Raw genomic sequence first — 5,987 nt, forward strand, 5'->3', positions numbered from 1 at the left:
AGAACTAGGAAGGGAACAAGCCACTGCAATGGCAGAGCCTAAATATAAAGGAGAAAACAAACCCCTGCATTGACAATGCCTGGGCTACATAGGCAGCACCTTGGCAAGTGATAAGTGAGGGATCAGACTCCAGTCCCAGCAAAAAATAGTTCAGGACTATATTCCCTATATCACAGGAACAGAGTTCAACTATCAAAATGGGGGTGAGTGGGGGTGAGAAGTGCTAACTATAGAAAGCTATGATTCATTTTGAGATGAAAAAATTGATTGACATCCCAGAAGAAGAAAGCAGCAACAAATAACCTTCATGGGAAGTATCAAAAGAGCCTATGAATTAGACTCAAATCTAAAACCTTAGAGAACAACTTAAAAAGGAATTTAAAGATCAAAGAACAGATGAAGACAAATGGAAAAAAAAAGAAATGAGAGTCATGTAGGAAAATTATAAAAAAATTGTCCAAGGAAATAATCTCCTTTGAAAGTAAAAATAGCCAACAGGAAAAGGAATGCAAGTCATCAACAAGTCAAACTGATAATATGGAAATGGAATGAAATTCATCAGAAAGTAACAATGATCAACTGAAAAAGGAACACAACTCTTTTATAAGTTAAATTAACTATCTGAAAAAGAGCACAACAGCTATCTGAAGAAATGAAAATGCTAAAATTAGAATTGGATGAATGGAAACTAATGACTCTATGACACATCAAGAGTCCATCAAAGATAAACAAAAGGTGGAAAAACTGAAGGAAATGTAAAGTTAATTTTAGGAATACCATATTAACTGAAAAATGGATTCAGAAGAGATAATTTCTGAATTATTGATCTACCATGAAGTCTAGATCAAAATAAAAAGAGCCTGGAAAATGTCTTTCAGGAAATTATCATGAAAATTGCCCCAATGTACTAGATCAAGCATTCAAAATAGTCCTTGAAAGAATTCACAGAGAACCAACAGATATAGGCCCTGGAATAAAAATTCCAAGGACTATTCATAGCCAAATTCCAGAATTCTCAACTAAAGGAGAAAATACTGCAGGCAGCTACAAAGAAGCAATTTAAGTACAAAGGAAGTACAATCAGACTCACACAGGATTTATCAACTTAAACACTGAAAGATCAGAAGGCCTGGAATATGATATTTCAGAGGGCAAAAGACCTTTGATTAAAACCAAGAATTAACTTCCCTGCAAAATTCAATGTATTTTGTCAGGGGAAACATGAATTTTCAATGAAATAGAGGACTTCCAGCCAGAAAGATAGAACTGAATGGAAAATTTGAACTTCCAATACAAGATTTAAGACAAGTATAAAAATGTAAATGGAAAGGGGGGGGAGCAAATGCTAAATTGTATACATCCCTACAAGGAAAGATAACACTTAAAATTCTTGAGGATTTCTTTTAGGATAGTTAAAGAATTAAATATATTTCAAGAGAATATAGGTTTCCTTGATCTGTTTTTCTTTTGGTTTTATTTTTGCTAGTTAATGGATTTAAGTGACTTGCCCAATATCACACAGCTAGGTAATTATTAAGTATCTGAGGCTGAATTTGAACTCAGGTCTTCCAGTCTCCACGGTCAATGCTCTATCTCCCCGACCATCTAAATGCCCCCAGTTTCATTGGTACTTTTCCTTTATTGTCTAAGAAGGCCAAAATGAAATCACTATGTTAGGCACAAATTACATGATCAGATCAATCTGAGCTCAGAATGCTTGGTTTAGGCACAAATAGTCCAGTAGAACACCTAGGTGTTTACTTTAAACTAATGTATCTCACATTTCCTTTGAGCTACCTTGCCCATAGAGCACAGCACTTTGTCTGATGAGAACACTCTAGACTGCCTATGTTCCCTGTGCCTTGCAATCACTTCTTCTTTTTTTTTTTTTTTTTTTTTGGCAAGGCAAATGGGGTTAAGTGGCTTGCCCAAGGCCACGCAGCTAGTTAATTATTAAGGGTCTGAGACCGGATTTGAACTCAGGTACTCTTGACACCAGGGCTGGTACTTTATACACTGCGCCACCTAGGCGCCACTACTTCTATAGTCCTTAAGGGAGACCTTCAGGGTGTTTCAATTCTAAGAATACTTAGAGGCTTGAAACATAATTAAATCAGAAGTGACCTCACTTTACTAAAAGCTTCAGTAAAAGAGAGTTTTAGAAAAATAGGAGTAGAGGGTGATAGCATACTTAGAAGGATTGAACATAGATTAGGAAGTGACTTTTTTTAACCCATCCTTTAGTTGAGAAAAGTTTTAGTACCATGGTTGATTGCTAAAGGGATAGAGGAGAGAGAGTGTACTTGATACTTTAGTTGGGGAAGGTTGTAGAGGTATGGTTGGAATACTTTAGACTTTGAAGGACTGGACTTTAAAAAATTATGGAGAGATTTTGTTTTGTTTGATCCTTTGGCTACAATTGGAGGGAATGTACTTCAGGGGTTTAAGTGGTTTATGGAATACTTCGATATTGTATGATGGTTTGGCTTATGAGGATTGCGTATCTAAGGTTACTTGAAAAGGGGGTATGATATAAAATAACTATAATTTGACATGATTTATGACTATTTAGAAGTGTATTTCTTATGAGGGAACTGAAGAGGGGAAGGTACTAGTGACTATGAGGCAATGCTATTTATCAGTCAATCAATCAATCAACTTTTGAGAACAGTTCTCCCAAGACAGATAAAAGGAGTTTATATTGACAAGGAAATTGTAAGTATGAAATGGGTTAAAACAATAAAAATATAAAAGGACTATTATTAGTAGAAGGATAGGGATTAGTGGATAAATAACATCAGGCAACAAGGCAAAAAAAATCTATTATAGTAGGAGGAAAGGAGAGAGGGTTTGAATACTGGGAAAATTCAACCGATATAAAGTACAATCCCAACAGGGTTTAAAATTCTATCCTACCATACAGTAAAGTAGGGTGAGGGAATGGGGGGAGGGAAAGAAGGGACTAACAAAAAGAAAGGTGAATATCAAAGTTAAATTAAATGTAAATTTAAAAGAAAAGTTAAAGGAAAAAATATTGGTAAGTATAAACAAGGAAAGATGACATGGGAGAAAATAGAATTAGTAATCTTTTTTGTTTTGTTTTGGTTTTTTTTTTAGGTTTTTTTCAAGGCAATGGGATTAAGTGGCTTGCCTAAGGCCACACAGCTAGGTAATTATTAAGTGTCTAAATCCGGATTTTAACTCAGGTCTCTTAATTCCAGGGCAGGTGCTCTATCCACTGCGCCACCTAGCGGCCCCCAGAATTATTAATCTTAACAGTAAATATGAATGGGATGAATTGTCCCATAAAACAAATGCAGATGGCAGATTAGAATAAAAAGCAGAATCCTACATTAAGGTGTTTACAAGAAACACATTGGAAGCAGAGAAATAAAGGTTAAAAAGGTAGAGCAAAATATATTATACTTCCAGATAAATAAAAACAAATCAGGCATAGCAATCCTGGTCAAAAAAAGCAAAAATGAATCTCATTAAAAGTAATAAAGAAGGAAACTATATTTTTAAAAGGCACAATAGGCAATGAAGTTATATCATTGTATATGAACCAAGGGGAGCAGTATATATGCATTCAAGTCCTTATAGGAATAGCTGAATACATTACAAGGAAACAGACAGCAAAAAATCTACACCCAAAATAAATAAGAAGGAAGTTAAGAAGGTGAATAAAATCTTAGAAAGCTTAGCTATTATAGAATTCTGAAATAAATTAGTTGGGTTTAGACCATAATATACTTTTTTTCTCTGCAGTACATAGCACCTATACCAAAACTGACCTCTTGTTAGGGCATAAAAAAACTTACAATCAAATGCAGAGAGGAAGAAATAACAAATGAATGTTTTTTAGAGCATGATGCAAGAACATTACATATAATTAAGGGATATGGAAAGATAAATAAAAAATTATTTGGAAACTAAATAACTGAATTTTAAGAATGAACAGATCAAATAGCAAATCTTATGAATCATCAACTATTTCATTAAAAAAAGACAACACTGCAACATGTCAAAATTTTTTGAAAGGAAAGGAGTCAAAGCAGCTTTTAGGGGATTTTTTTTAAATCTCAAAATGATTTTTATAATAAAATAGACAAAGAGTAGATCAATCAATTGAATATACATCTAAAAACATGGAAAAAGAACAAATGAAGGATCCCCAGTCAACTACCAAGTTAGAAATTCTGAAAATCAAAGGAGAGATTAATAAAATTAAAAGTAAGAAAATCATTCATCTAATAAATAAAACTGAGAGTTCAGTTTATAAAAATAAAACAAAATAGATAAAACTTTGGTTAATCTCAGTAAAAAAATGAGAGAACAACAAATTTCCAGTATCAAAAATGAAAAGACTGAACTCATGACCAATGAGAAGGAAATTAAAGAGTTAATTCAGATCTATTTTGCCTAATGTTTTGTCAATAAATTTGACAACATGAGGGAAATGAATGAATTTTTACAAAAAGATAGACTTCACATATTAATAGAAGAGGAACTAAAATGCTTAATTAACCCCACTTCAGAAGAAGAAATTGAGGAAATTATCAATAAACTCTCTAAGAAAAAGTCTCCTGATCCAGATGGATTAACAAGTAAATTCTACCAAACAATTAATTCTAATTCTACAAAAGCTATTAAAAAAAATCAGGAGTTATGCCAAACTCCTTTTATGACACCAATATGGTACTGATATCTAAACCAGGAAGATCAGACACAGACCAAAATTTTTGTAAACAAATCCCCCCTAATGAACAGTGATTGAAAAATCTTTTCCCTATTTTTTATTTCATTTATCTATTTTTTCACTTTTCTAGAACAGTCTCGTAAAAGTAAACATAATTCTCCCCTCTTCCTACAAAGAATGAGAAATCCAAAGAAAAATAGTGTGAGATGAAAAAAATTGCTTCAGGGCTGTATTCAGATACCATCAGCTCTGTCTTTGCGATGGATTACATTCAATGTCATAAAATCATAAGAGGAGCTGTTTCCATTCATTTTATTCAACAGTTGCTTTTACTTGTATTTCCTTCAGTACTTTTCCTCCCCACCCCAATTCATTAATTTGCTCTCTCCTTTCACCCTATTCCTCCTCAAAAGTGTGCTATATCTGATTAAGCTCTCCAGGGATCTTCCCTCTCTTCTATGACCTGCACCCACCCTCCCTTCCTCCTGTACCCTTTCTCCCATCTCTTTCCTCTTCTTTTTTTCCTATAGGGAAAAATAGATTTCTATACCTTATTAAGTGTATAAGTTATTTTCTCTGAGTCATTTCTGATGAGAATGAAGGTTCATTCATTATTGATGCAAAAATCTTAAAAGTTTAAACTAAGAGATTAAAATATGACATTACTGTGAAAGTACATCATGATCATTAGAATTTTTATCAGGTGGGTTGGGATAGTTCAATATTAGAAAAACCTCAACATAATTGAGCATCACAAAAATTAAGGTTAATCATTTGATTATTTCAATAGATGCTAAAAAATCCTTTGACAGAATACATCCATTCTTAATTAAAAAAACAAAACAAGATAACATAGGAATAACTGGAGATTGCATTAATTAATTAATTAAATATATAATTATGTTGTAAGTATATATATTATATATGACTAATGATAATAATCAGTATCTATAAAAATCCATATGTAAATAATATATATGTAATTGGGAAAAAGTAGGAGCATTTCCAATAAAATCAAGGGCAAAATGATGCCAGTTATCACCACTACTATTCAATACAGTATTAGAAATGTTAACTTTATTTTTTAATTAACATTTTATTTGTTTTCCAATTATTTACAATAGTAGTTTCTACCCCTCGTTTTCAATAAGGATTTGAATTTTACAATCTTTCCTCCAACCTCCCCCCGTCTCCCATTCCCCCCACAGAAGGCAGTCTGGTAATCTTTACATTTACATTCTAGACATTGATAGAAATTTAATGTGTTGGGAGAGAAATCATATCCTTG

This window comes from Macrotis lagotis, chromosome 8 (assembly GCF_037893015.1).
Source record: "Macrotis lagotis isolate mMagLag1 chromosome 8, bilby.v1.9.chrom.fasta, whole genome shotgun sequence".
In the NCBI taxonomy this organism is placed as follows: Eukaryota; Metazoa; Chordata; class Mammalia; order Peramelemorphia; family Peramelidae; genus Macrotis; species Macrotis lagotis.